This window comes from Phalacrocorax carbo, chromosome 2 (genome assembly GCF_963921805.1).
Source record: "Phalacrocorax carbo chromosome 2, bPhaCar2.1, whole genome shotgun sequence".
Taxonomy (NCBI): Eukaryota; Metazoa; Chordata; class Aves; order Suliformes; family Phalacrocoracidae; genus Phalacrocorax; species Phalacrocorax carbo.
In genome coordinates, this window is record NC_087514.1 from 157,283,104 (window position 1) to 157,297,458 (window position 14,355).

Genomic DNA, 14,355 nt, shown 5'->3' on the forward strand with positions numbered 1-14,355 from the left:
TCTGTCTCTTGACTCCTCAACCTCTCCCTCTTGTACCCTGCCGAGGCAGGCATCTCTCAGATGCAAGTGCAAGAGTGGATCATACAGAAGCCGCAGCTGAGGCTCCAAATATACCCTGTGAACATAATTGAAGGGTGACGATGGGGAGGGTTGATCAGAAAGCAGAATCCATAGTCTGGGCCGTTGGGGTAGATCCTGAAATTTCACAAGGAAAGTGAATTTTGAGACTCAAGTTTTAAAAACACAAAGAACCAGCCCCCTCTTCCCACAATTAATATAGCATCTTGGTGGGTTTTGTTTTGTTTTTGGCTTTTTGGGTTGGTTTATTTTGTTTCATTTGGTGGGGTGTGTTTTGTTGGTTTTTTTCTTGTTTGGTTTCGGGGGTTTCTGTTGTTTGCTTGGTGTGGGTTGGTAGGATTTTTTGATTGTGTGTTTTTTGGTGGTGGTGTTTTTTTTTTTTTTTGTGGTGGTTGGTGTTTTTTTCTTTTTTTTTTTTAAGAAAAAGCAACCTGTTAGAAGGCTCTGGAGCTGAGTTCTTAAAACTAGGATTGGTACAGCATAACAACAGTTTACCTAGCCTCAAGTGTTAAGCCTCTATGATAGCTGGAGCAAATGGTAGCCGGTAAATCCTTTTATTATATGATGTGGTTGGCAGGCACACGTGCAGTGTGGCTAGGGAAGCCTCTCAGTAATGCTTGTACACCTTAGGAAGAACTGTAGACCGTTTTGTCTTAGTACTGATGTGCTTGTTTATTCGTAAGTCAGTATGAATAGGTGTAAATTACTTTGATGTAACATTGTGCTGACCCTGCTTATATCATAGATGAGCAGATGGCATGGAAAACATTTTGTACTTATGCCAGAGAAAGGCTACGAGTCTGAAAAGTAAACCTTAGGCTGAAATTCTTGGGCATGATGAGCTCACAGTTAACATCTCTGGATGAGCTGGCTGGAGAACAGCCCAGGCATCACGACTGTGCAGCACCTTTTCTCAGGAGCAGCATAACCTGCAGAAGGCACCGGCTTACAGGCAAGGAACTGGCTTGCCAAAAGAGTTGGAAAAACCGTCAGTGAGCTGTGACTGGTATGTAACTCTGCGAGGAGGCTGTTAGCTACCTCCCCATCATTTAGTCACAAGTGCAAAAGGAAGAGTAGGTTCAGAAGGGTTACAGGTCACTTTGGGCTTCTCTTTTACCACTCTTTTCTTTTTGTCTGCGTACGGTGGACTTGGGAAAGCCAGGGAATGTGCTGCTAAGCAGGGGAGGTTTGTTCATCTGGATGCCCTGGTGCGGTAATTGGGTTTTCAGGTTTTGGGGTAAGGATTGAAGTTGGTGCTTTTTGTTAGCAGTGTGCAGTGCTAGAGATCAAAATGTGGTTCTCTGACTAGCAGTCAGTTGCTAGGAGAGCACAAACGTAATACAGAAATGGGTAATGTAATTCGTACGAGCACAAGTGTGTAATGGGACAGGTTTCTGGAGTGTCTGCATACGTTTATCAAAAAACTGTTCAGGTGTATGTCAGCACAAAGTTATACCAGATATGTCATATAAATCAGCAGAAATAGTGTGTGTTGTAATCATAAGAGACCCAGCTCAGTCACATACAGAACGGCAGGAGAGTATTTACTGCTAAGGCTATGGGAATTGTAACCCCTGTTTATACAGGCTCATTTATGGCTGTGTCTAGCCCTTTATCTTGGGTGCTACAGTGGAAGTCCACAAGGAAATAATACTTTTGAATTCACAGGAGTTTTTCTTGTGCAAGAAATCTGTTCACACCCTCTGCAGCCACAGATTGAGGTGCCTAGTGATGAGCCTTCAACTATACTATGAATGGCGAAAGAGTTCTGTAGGTATAAAATACTCTGTGTCATAACATACAGGTACAAAATATTGGGTTGAGTGTAACATATATAATTTCTATTCTTTTTTAGGTGCTTGAGCTCACACATAGAATTTTTAGGTGCAATGTTGCATTTCTGAGTAATGCTTTCAAAAGCAACAGCAGTCATATTACCATCTGTATAGTAAATATTTTAATTTGCAATGCTTGCTCTTTTAGCAGAATAACAGTTTTGAACTCAGTGTAATTGCCTCACAGGTGTTGTTTCCATCTTAGTTCCTGACTTGCTTCATAAATGTCTATACCTCTGTGGATTATAAATCAGTTAATCACCGAAGTATGTGGTTTCTGTTTACTGGAGAGGATGGGAAGGGGCATATTAACAAATGAAAATGGAGCTGTGTGGGTCTCAGAATTCCTTGGGTTGCTGCTGAAAACACCTGTTGGAAAGGCAATTGTCACAGCTGCACTGTATGTCTAAAATAGATGTTTTAAATACTAGTTTGATTTGTAGCTGTTACTGTTTCACAGTAAAAAAAGTAGTACAATAGCTGTGGCAATATGCCTTTCATGTGTAGTATGTTGTAGATTTGTACTATCTGATGCCGTCGATTATGGAGTTAGAAAGATTTCTCTGAAAACATCTTTCAGGTGATTTCACATAATGAAATAAAATGGGTCTGTATGCACAAAAATACAACATGATCTGTTGGATGTGGTGCAGACTTTAACAGATGAACAGATTTATATACATTATTTTTCTTGACCGTTATTTGGATTTCTTGGTATTGTTAGGGACGCAGTTTCCTTTCTGAAACTTGAATCTCCTTGATTGTATTATGGCAGTTCAGATTTGGAACAAATCTGCAGTAGTAACTGTAAAAAATTGGTCCACTTCTGCAGTGATTTGGCAATGTTTTTCTTCTCATTGTTCTCTTATCATCTAGATCTTAATGAGAAGTATGGCACTAGTGATTGCTGAATGCCTCTCCAAATGGTCAGAGGCTCTTAGTATGAAGTAAAAAAACTTCAAAACCATGTCCTGATCTAAATTTTTGATGAAAATGTGTACAGTGTTAGAATCTGATGTGGCATGGGATTATTGGATTGCATGTGGAAAAAAGAACTGTAGAGCAGAAGTGAAGTGAGGAAGTGGGTTGTACTTTTAGCATGAGAAATATACCTTTATGAATACTGTTAAATACATTGACTGAAATAAATAAATTGGATCTATCCATCTGAATCCATCCATCTTGGCACTATTCATTCTTCATTTTAAACTAAGGATGCAGCTACTTTTATGACAAATCTAGGTGTTCATTGTGGGTTGGCTGTCCTAACAGGAAAGTTAGTAATGATTTTCATAGAAGCATGTAAATGATTATTTCCCTGTCCATCTTGCTTTGTCAGTGGCACAGATATTGACCTGAGGAAATAATACACAGTGCATGTGTGAAGGGGAAAGTCTTGTGTGAAAGAAATTTCAGCAAAGACTCAGTTTAAGCACTTTTCCAGAATGCTGGGAATACTGTGCTACATCCACTAATGTCAGACTCTCCTTTAAATTTTACTATTTACCTTTGCTAAGTAAATGCGCTGAGCTACATCTGCAACACATGAAACTTCTTATTTTGTTTTGTAACAGAATGAAGCAGACCGTGCCAGTCCTGAAACTGAAACCTGGACCTGCATAGTGTCATAGGGTTAGACTTGACCTCAGTAGGTCTTCTCAGAGATGAATTTTAGGGTGTGGTTTGCTATGGTTAAGCCAAGCAGATCACCATCAGGGTGATTCCCTTCTCCATCCCCAGTCACAAGCACCAGCTGCTTTCCTTGTGCCAGAACTAGGCGTTCCTCTGGTTTCAGAGCCCTTGTTTGAGATCTGCTTGGGTTTCAGAAGGTCTTCCTGGTGACTAAGTAACGTGCCTGCATAATTAGGTGAGGGAGGGAGACAGGCATCCAAAGCACACTACTGTGTTTGCTGTCAGCAATTTTGACTTACCTGTCAAGCAGCTTCCTTATTAGCTCAGTTCCAGAACCAGAATTGTTTTTCCTGTACTTTGTGGGCATTTCAGTTTGTCTGGCCCTCGCTGCTGGTTCTCTGTGCCATAGCCTCTGCTCCTGTGATTCTGCAGCCTAACTAAAAAGAATGACCTTGTCATCTGCATTGTGGTCCACATGTCGCTAGGGGAAGTGTGGTTTTTGAAGTGGTCTATTTTTCCCATGTAGAAACTAAATAATATAAATGAATAGAGGGTCAAAATCAAATGAATTGAATTCTGGCTTTTTCAGAGGGTGTAATGGAAAGAGGCTTGACCAATAAATCATGTCTTTGCCATCTTTTATTAAATAGGTTTGAGTCAGTAACCTGAAACACAGTTTTAGTTGGGAACATGTGAAAAGCACACCCTTATCTGTAGTAATGATGCATTTTAACTGGATTGCAGATTCTTCAGAGTAAGCTTGTCTTTTAATGATAGCATTAGGGAATAAATAGTTGTACTATTAAAACCCAAATCTAGCTATTTCAAATAAAAGATGCATTTTTCTAAAACTTGTTTTTATAAAATGAAACAATTTGGGCAATTATTTACAAACAGGGTATTAGGTTAAACTTTATTTTGAGAGAATGCAGATATTTCATATTTGCAAGAACTAGATTAAAAAAAAAAAAATATTTGAATTTAGGTACCCAAAATGAAAGATTCCTGAAATTCTTCTGAAATTTTTTACCTTATAAGTCTTCCCAGGCCTAGAAGAAGACAAAACAATGTGTGCTTTCCATGTAACAAATGTTGGACTTGTGGCACTCTTTTGAAGGCTTTATGGGGCTTCCAATCTCTAAAAGCGCATCCTGATTTTAAAGGTATTACCCAAAGGTGTAACTAAACTACGTAACCATTTTGGGGTGGTTGACTCACAGTAGGATGTGCTGTGTAGGAGGGATGTAGCTACTCAGCTGAATACTTTTATCTTGCCATGAATAGGCTTGTAAAGGTGCAAGTTCAAGTTCAGAACTGGAACCCATAGAAAATGCAGCTTGTCCAGAGTGCAGGCAAAAAAAGATGGCTCTGAAAGTTTGGCCAAACTTCAAGTAAAACTTCAGTAGTGTTGGAAAAGGTGAATATGTATTTTTAAACTAGATTTTAAGTTTTCATTTGGGTTCATAAGGAAGTTTCTGGGGCAGGTGATCAGAAAGGGGTCAGGCTACTTTGTAGAGTTGGTTTCAGCTGAGTGCCTCATGCTGACTACAAAAAGCTAGACCAGTCTCTGGCCAGGCCTTTGCTGATCTTGCTGCTACCCATGACTGTATTATAGTTGGGATTTTCACATGCCATACGTAGGAGCGCTCATATGTGCTCCTTAAGGGTTGGACAGGGCTCATCGGACCACTTTGCCATACACTAGAAGTGTTAAAAGTCTTTAAGCCCTGATGTGATAATATGATGAAAAACTCAAAGAGCAGGTGCCCTGGTGTGGGAGATGCCCAGCTGTGCTATGTCTCAAGCTCTTGTTGCCTTCAGTAGACCCTGGATCTTTTAATAATAGTCTAAGACACCTCTGCCAAAAAATGAATGTTAAATCTTGACAAGTATTTACAGACTCGTAGTCATTAGACTTCTTTGGAATTACTTGTGCTTTTCTGAAATTAACCTTGTCATAATTTAATAAATAAATAATCTTGTCAGTAATGCAGGGGACAGAAATGCCAAGGCACAACCCTTCTGGAGTAAAGGGTCAGCTTTTTGCTTTTTTTTTCCCCCAGAAGAGCCAGTGCTTCCTGGCAACAAAGTGCAGGTGTGCAGCATCATAATTACATTCAGCAAGCTTTGCATATTGAATGACCAGGTGTGAGAAATGAGAAAACCTAACCAAAAGAAAACACCCAAAACCCAACAAATACATGTATAAACATAGATGTATGTGTATATATAAAAAAGAGGACATTTTCATTAAGGTATAGAAGCTCAGATTAAAAAAAATCCTCCTTCTTGATTTGTCCTTCCTTTTTCAGTTATGTTCCTATACTGTAGCTCTTTTTTTCCTTCCCAAATATATATCAAAAAGCTCAGGTTTATGCATAACTCAGGAGGGCAGGGATGACACTGAGCCAGAGCTTAGTTTTGCTTTATTGATAATAGAGCTGACAATTAAGAACAAATCTACAGAATGTAATTGCAAATCCTTTAACCAAGTGGCATGCTGAACATCTGCAATGGAATTGGCACTTAAGTTAAGCATTAGTTTAAGTTCTCAGAAAGCAAATTAGGAAGTTAACTAGATCTGTAATTGCAACAGAGATTATAATGAAGACAATGAACAAAAAGGACTTGGGAATTTTTTTTTAATTCAATAGTAAGCAGTTGTAAACGTGCTAACTGGCAGGTATGGTATGTGTTTATGTAAATGAATAATCAACATATTTTGCACATCTTGCACACTTGCATGTTTTCTCTATTTATATAGCTACAGTAGCAAGGAGCTCCAGTTATGCAGTAGATGCGATACAAACAGAAGAGAAATGAGCTTATTTGCCCGCTTCCAATGTGCATAGAAAACAAAAGCAGACAGATGGGGACTGTGAGGATGTAGAAAGTATACCTGAAACTAAGCAATAATAATCTAATACCCAGGATACTGAATAAATTGATGTGAATATACAATTGTTAAAAACAGAATATGACTTTACAGCTTTGGTTGCTTTTTCTTGATTTCTGCTTCTTTAATATACTTAAATATGTTCAATAAATTAAGTTAAAATACTGATTGCAAAATTCAAATATATATTAATGAAGTTAAATAGATTTTTTCAGTTGTGCAGAACGTAATTATCATCTCATGATCTGTGCTCTCCCTTGCTTTCCAAGGTCCCGTGTAAAGGGAAAAACCCCATCTGTAATGTCACTATTATTATTAAGGGAATAGTAATTCCTTAAGAGGTTTAAGGGCATTAATCTGGTATAACTACCAGAAAAAAATTTAGCCATGGTACAAGTTCATTAACAGGCAATAAGTACGTCTTTTTTTTTTTTTAATAATGGCGTAAAGCCAAAAGATTTTGAAGTACAGCTAGTAAAGAAAAACATATGGCTTGATTGATTTGGCCTTGATCTCAGAGTTGACCAATTTCAAACCAGTCATGAACTGGATTTTAAAGTAGGGTTCGTCTTTATTCAGTTTTACAGATAATTAGAAAAACTAGAAAAAAACCTTCTTTCCTAAAAACAACCAATTACAAATGACACAAGCAGTGGGCAGAATGTTTTTTGATGACGGCATGGCTGCTTTTGTGCTTTCAAGCAAAAATAGTTTTGGTACACCCAAACATGTACTTCTAAAAGGGGGGAATGCGTGCTGTGCAAAACAGGGGAGGACAGTCTCCCAGGTGGTTCCTCAGTAATGGATATCGGTGGAAAACAACTTGATATAGGTTTTTACTGTGGTATCGTGGCAAAATAGTTCATGTAATTCATGATGTGAGAACAAAGAGTAACTTGGGGATGTGGGGGGTTGATTCTGATTTCACTTTCATCAAGTCTAATGGTAAGGCCACTATGAGAATGTTGTGTAAAAAAGCCATGCCAGAGTTTAAAATTATTGTCAAAAATTGGAATAGAGACAGAAAAGAATACCTGAAATGACTTTTTAGGTTTGATAAAACATTAAGGCTCATGAGACTCGACTTCTTCAATTTCTCAAAGACTATTATGAGATTGCATGACTGCAGTGTGATAGTATTGTAATGCTCAGCACATACCATGCACTATGACCTCTTCAAAGCGAGAAGACAGTCTTGATGTGAACTGGTGGGCAAAAATGGGAGGTGGGTAGATAGATTATTTGCCACTTATCTTCAAATGTCACTTGTCTTTATTTTTTTAATGTATTTTTATTTGAACGTGTTTTTTTGCAGCATGAGGTAGTTGATATGAACAGAGGAATGAAGGCTGAGAGGCAAGAACAGTTTGGTTAAACAGCCAGAAGATCTCTTCTGACCTGAACTCTGGCTGTTCAGTTTTTATAAAGCAATAGAACAGTTTGGGTCACTTGCTATATCAGTGCATAGGAGCACACAGACTGCAATTCAGGAATAAAGATTTCTGTATATGCATGAAAGGACATTGAGAGTATAATTTGGGAACCAGACAAACCATGTTCTGCAGTTTCTGGCCTGTTTCTGATTTGCATGCTACTGCGGGGACGCAGCTTGTCATGATGGTATTTGAGCCATCACTACCATTTTTAAGATGGCCTTAGATTTGACCACCTCAGATTTAAATAGTTGCGACCCTAGGAATTGGGGTTGTTTTATTAATCATAGCTGTGCCATTACTAGCAGAGCTGCACTTCATAATAATAGTGGTAGTGGTGGATTTTTCATTAAAATATCCTGAGCAGAGAAGGTTTGAGAAAGACTGAGAGAATTTGATCCCAGGTCACTTTTCTAAATTAATTCTTAGTTAATTGCTTGCTTTGTAGGGAACACTTTTTTTCATGGCCAGCAGCCTAGTGTCTCACTTCTGGACACGTTCTGGTCAGGTTTCTTAATCTTTTCTGCTTAATTTTTTTCTCAGAATAACTTATGGGTTGGTTTGAGCTGTCTTAGACCTCTTACCATGTGTGTTATCTATGATAGCCATTCCTAGCCTAGTCTATCCAATTACACTTCTTTTTGAAAAGAAATGGGCCCTGAAGAGAATGTTCTTCCAGAATAGCGATGGTATCAGTAAGGTGCAATCTGACATTCAAATTTGAAAAAAATCTTCTCTAACAGTTAAAGTCGGTGTCTGTATTTTTAATTTCCTTTGTAAAACTAATGCTTGGCTTTTGAAATTTTTCATTAGATCTAATGGGTGAATTGTGCTCTTTTTTTTTTTCCCCTTTGGGTACTATATATGAATTTAAGTTTATAGTTGTACTGCAAATTTATGATAAGTACTTGGACCGTTCTGATGACCGTTACTTCAATTTACTGTTTAAATTAGTGAGAGTTGAGTAGGGAGGAAGATACAAAACCTCTAATTTTATAAGGTTTGATCCAATGCTTATTGAAGTTGAAATCTACCCAAAGCACAATGAAATAACCCAGTGTATTTTGGGGATTGGCTGGTTTCCTCCTTTGGCCTAAAGCAGGGCTGTGGTCAGTATGTTTGTGTCAGCATATGGGAAGCCAAAGGATGAAGTCAAGAGAAAACTCTGCTTCAAAAACCTGGTTGGGGGGGTGGGGATGGATGGAGGTGGTGTTTCATCAGGCTTATTCTCTTAATCATAGGTATCTGCATTTTGAATGTCAGTCTCTATGGGAAACTTTGGGCAACCAGCTCATAGTTGAGAGTAAAATAGGCATTTTTAGGTGACAACTGATCTAACATGCTTTAGATCTTTTCTGTAAGAGGAGATAAATTGGTCTCTTGACTACATCTCTGCAAAAAATGTGGATAGGATGACTAGGTCTGTTCTATACAAGAGACCTACTTTTAACCATGTGAATGCCATCCATGCTGTCTTGGATAATGGCCAGTGTCTGGTCCTGCCAGGCAAAATGAAAGAACTGGCAGGTACAAAGTACCTAATGCAGCCAGCATTACCCAGGATAACTGCTGTCTCTCTCCTTCGAGTATCTGAAAGTGAAATAAAAAACCTAGCTACTGTGAATGCAACTTGCTCTAATTAAGTAAAGCAAGTACCAGTCATGTTGGGCAGGTCAACAACAAAACGTGGCACTGCCTCTGCCAAGTAACCTGATACACCAAGAAGCCAGGGAGGATAGACCATTTCTGGCACTGGTAGTTGTCAGCTTGTACCCTTCCCCTCTCAAACCATGGTTGGTTAGACATCCCCATAGTTCAAAAACTGTCAACAGGAACACCCACAAGTGTGGTCTAAGATCTTAACTTCCTGGGGCAGCACAATAATTACGAAGCTACAGGCTGTACTGACTGAAGACAGAGTTTCCCTTTTGCTAAAGCCATTGTATGGAAAAGATTACAAGATTTGCAGAGCTGGAAAAAGAGGACAAGAGGGAACAGATTGTACCCTTGTGGTTATGCTGTGATTGAGTCCTGTTCCCAAGATCATGTCAAATTTTCACTGAATAGCTACTTAATGTACAGTGCATTAACAGTCTTGGGAGCAGAAGCTGGAAATGATAATTGTACTCCAGTGAAATATCTTATTAAGGTGCAGAGTCACGCTTTTCCTTTTGCTCTCTTTCTGGCTCCATGCAGCTTTTCAATTCATTGCCATGGCTTCAGTGAAAAGGAGAGCTGTCCCTGTCCCTCTTAAAGACTAATAGCTAGGGACTAGCCTGTGACATGGCAGGTAAGGGAGTGAACCCTCTTCAGACCGAAGAACTTAGATTTCTCATTTCCTGAGCAGAAGTGCTACTCAGTATGCTATATATGTGTATGTATCTATTTTATATATATGCATAAATGTAACTCCCTCACAGTTTCTACTAGCCAACAGCTGCTTTTTAGAAAGATACCAAGTATACCATCACTTTGAGTATCTGGATCCAGTTGGTGCTATCAACAAATGGTGTACACTGGGCCCCTGGTTTGTTCAGAGACAGTTCCAGTTTGTTACCAAGAACAATGGGAGTGGGGATCATAATTTTTTAAAGCAGAAAAATACAGGGTGTTACCACTATTTTCTGGGCATTGGCTGGACTTTCAGTTGCAGTCTGGTTCTTGGTGACTTAGTATTTGAGGATTTATGCTAGCACACAGAAGCAGAACTGCAAGCACTCGTAGAATCTTCAGGTCAATCAGAGAGATACTTGTGCTTCATCTATGTAAGGGTGTATGTTGTGGTTTTGATTATCTGGTGGTTCTTATTGGGGTATGCTGTCATTCCCTCCTTGCCAAGATGCAGAAAAGAAATTTTATGCCTCTTTTCTAGTGCAACTGTTTGGTTTGAGCACTGCTGGTATACTGCAAGTCACTATAGTATTCTGGTATCTTAAGCAATCTGCAGTCTTTTGAAAGGTTTGGTTTTGTATCTCAGATCTGGACTGGAGTGCATGATTTCAGATCTATAGTGAGAATATTGTAAATAGAATGGTAGTCTGATGTGTCATACTGATTCTTGTACTGAATGCAGGTTAAGAACTATTTAACAATTAAAACAGTTCTAAAGCAACAGCTTTGACTGTGTGGTGGTGGGCTTTATTTATCCTGAGGTTATCAATCTCTTTTGCAACGCATTTTACTTTTTAACATAAACACAAATAGATTTTTTTTCTGCTACTCCGTCCTGCCTCAAACACACATACACAGCACATCAGGTGATACTCTTTAAATGAACTATGTAAAGTTGGAAAAGGAAATACATTTTCCTTTTAGTGACAACACAATGCTTCTCTGATGAAGTTTTCATTTGCTCCCAGGTGACTGTTACTGAGGTAGTCTGAGGACATTTGATGATGGAGCAAGGAGCTGTGTTCCACATTTATTTATGGAATAAATTTATTTATTCCTGAGCAGAGCTGTGCCTTATTTTGGAATTGCTTGGCAGACTGATTTTGATATTGGTGAATGGATATAGCTGATTCAAAAGTCTTGTCTTAGTTGTAGTTAAAGGGTAGCAATTAAGATACCTAGTAGCACATTTGTTTATGAATCATTGGGCTTTATCATCACTAAATACACTGGCATCAGTATTGTGGGAATTGCAGCTACTTGTAAGTGGGTTTGTTGAAAATTTGTTGTGCAAATACTGACGTATTTTGTGGAAAGCTGTTTGATATTTCTGGCTGGCCTAAATAATTTTGTATTTTGCAAGTGGCTGGATTTAACCTTATGTACTGCAACAATTATCTGTAGAAATTGCTGTCATAACTCTATAGGTGTTTACCACAGCATTGACCAGAGCTTTGGGGTTTTTTGATATTTTTCTTCTTAGTTACAGTCTCCCACCCTTTTTCAAAGCCTATACAGTACTATTTCTAGTCCTGTTTCTGTGATTCATAAAATGCTAGTTTATAAAACATTTCCCTTTGCCTTACCACCAGTAATTAATAGATTGTCAGAGTTTTAAGTTGTGGGTTTAATGATTTAAATGGATGAGGTCTACTTATGTACATTAAGATGTAACTTGTTTGATATCCCGCCCCAATACTTTGTACATTATACATTAGTATTCTTGCGCTGAAAACACCTAAGAAGCTGTATTACCTGACAGTCCAAATCATTGCTAGCCACGCTCCTAGCAGTTCAGCAAGCTTTCTGGGGTAAGTCCAAGCAGGAGAAAACTGATCTCTGCCCCTTGTTTTCTTCTATGAAAAATCTGATTCTCTGCCACACAAACACAAGAATTTTCTTGCATATGCAAGTAAAGCAAAAATAGCCCTACAATGAGAAACCCCTAAAGCCTGTTACTGGAACAGTTCCATTAAAACTTGGTTGGCACTGTACTGGGAGCTGTTCAGAAACCTCTGCCAGATCACATTAAAGAAAAAAAAATCACTTCCAGTGACTCTCTAGGCATTGCATTTCCTCCTTTGTTTGCTGTAGCGGATAATGCTTTGGCTTAAAAACCATCTGCAGATGCAGCTGCTCTGAAGCCACTGAACATAAACCCACAGTCTTGTGCCTGGGACTTGAGTACAAGGCCAGGTGAAGCCACAAAAGCTGGAATTGTACCAGGCTAAGATAGGGCCAGCTCTCGTATCTCGGGGATTGCAGGTGACCGTATCCCTACGCACCTTAAGAAGGTGAGCATAAGTAGTCATAAATGGATCAATGGAAGCTCAACCACCTGCAGTTTGATGACAGTTGACATCTTGGCCAACGCTAGAACTGGGAGCTGGTTATGTGATACCCTGCAGCTGGGATCGATGAGCCAGTTTGTATGTCTGGCTATAATAAATTTGCATCCTTTTGCAGATATTTTACACAAGACATGAGGGAAATCTTCTTTTAGCTTACTAAATTATAGCAAGGAATTGAAGTATGTCCTCAATAGCAGGTAACATACAAGGCTGTGTTTCTACATACCATGGGAGTGTCTCTCAGATCTTGAGCTGTATTTATGTATTAATTCAATTACTTGCTCTCTAAATTTTACATGAGTTTAATGTACTTAAAAGTTAATTGAAAATGTATTGCTGAGTTATATTAAATTATACTGGGGAAGTTAAATTACAAGTTGAGTTCCTCTTGTTGAAGATGATCAGAACATCTTTTCTGACACCCCCTGCCCCTTATATTTTCAATTAGATTAGTTATATTACTAAGAAGCTGTTTTTGACAGAAGAGTGCTCCATTAAAAAACCAACTGGCTAGCTTGATAGAATAGGTTTCAGTTTATATGAAAAAAAAAAAAAAAAAAAAAAGCCAGAAGTGGGATTTCAATTTGTGCTGCTGCTGTTGATTGATACGCTTGTATTTGATACATAGGAGTATAATACTTCTGATGGGAAAAAAAACCCTGTAGTTAGAAGGTGGTTCAGTATGAGAACTTTTATCGAGCCAAAAAAAATGAAGATTGAAGAGAAAGAATGAAAAACTTCTAGGCCAACAGATGTATTTTTTCAGATGTGGGGCATTTAGAAAACATTTCATTTAGCATAATTTGAATTTAGCATCTCACAGTCAGACTTTGCTCAGCCTATTTGTTGTCGAACAATAATGGACCCTGACAATTTGGATGCTTCCTGGCTGCAACAGTAGGAAGTTTAAGAGCATTTTTTGCTATCGTTCTTGTTGGTAAGCTGGGCTTTTCTGTTGGGCTAACATTTCTCATGCTCAGCAAGGCCAGTGTTTCATGTGAGGTAGTCCTTTTCATGAGAAAAGGACATCATGGGCACTACTATTCAGGTATGAAATACCAGTAATTTGAACATAGGTTTGTGTTTACATCAGATATCTGTTAAAATTCTGTTGGAGAAAAATACATAATACTCATCAGTATACAAGTATATTTTTCTGTTACATATTTCATCTTGAAAATGCATGGTCTTAAATGTAGTTATGCAAACATTGCTGATCGACTTACTTCATTGAGAAAAATACAGGTTGTACAGCAAACCATGTGAAGTATACTTTACCCAAAGAACTTCTATAAACTCTCTATGCTTCTTTGTAATGAGCTGAACAACCTGATATCAACCAGTGACTAACTTGGCTTGAAAAACCTAAACCAGAAATATTAATTTTTTTCAGATAGTAAATTTTTACACAAAGATTTTGTTTATTATTCCTGTTCTGCTGTGTGTTGTACTTATTAAAGATTGATATATAAGATTTTATGTTTTAGTTCTTAAAATTTTGATGTTTATTTTTTCACTTTTAATTTTTTTGCCTTAGCTGGAATATCAATAAATGCACAAATGAGTTATTACTTGGTATTATACTTAATATCCCAGAAAGCATGCATATATCTTTTGTGATATTATCAATTTGTCAAATGTGCAAAAACTGCCTGATATGATTACTGTTATTAATAAAGACCATAACATGAAACATGTTTCTAAAGGGAAATAATTTAAATTGATGTTCAACATTCAGT

The 14,355-nt window shown here is 38.1% G+C and overlaps 1 protein-coding gene across 2 annotated transcripts in view; it reads left to right on the plus strand.

Moving 5' to 3' along the window:
- The window catches only part of PTPRN2 (protein tyrosine phosphatase receptor type N2), a 675,251-nt gene that overhangs the window by 89,722 nt on the left and 571,174 nt on the right, over nucleotides 1-14,355 (plus strand). The gene's annotated exons all lie outside the window — the stretch shown is intronic.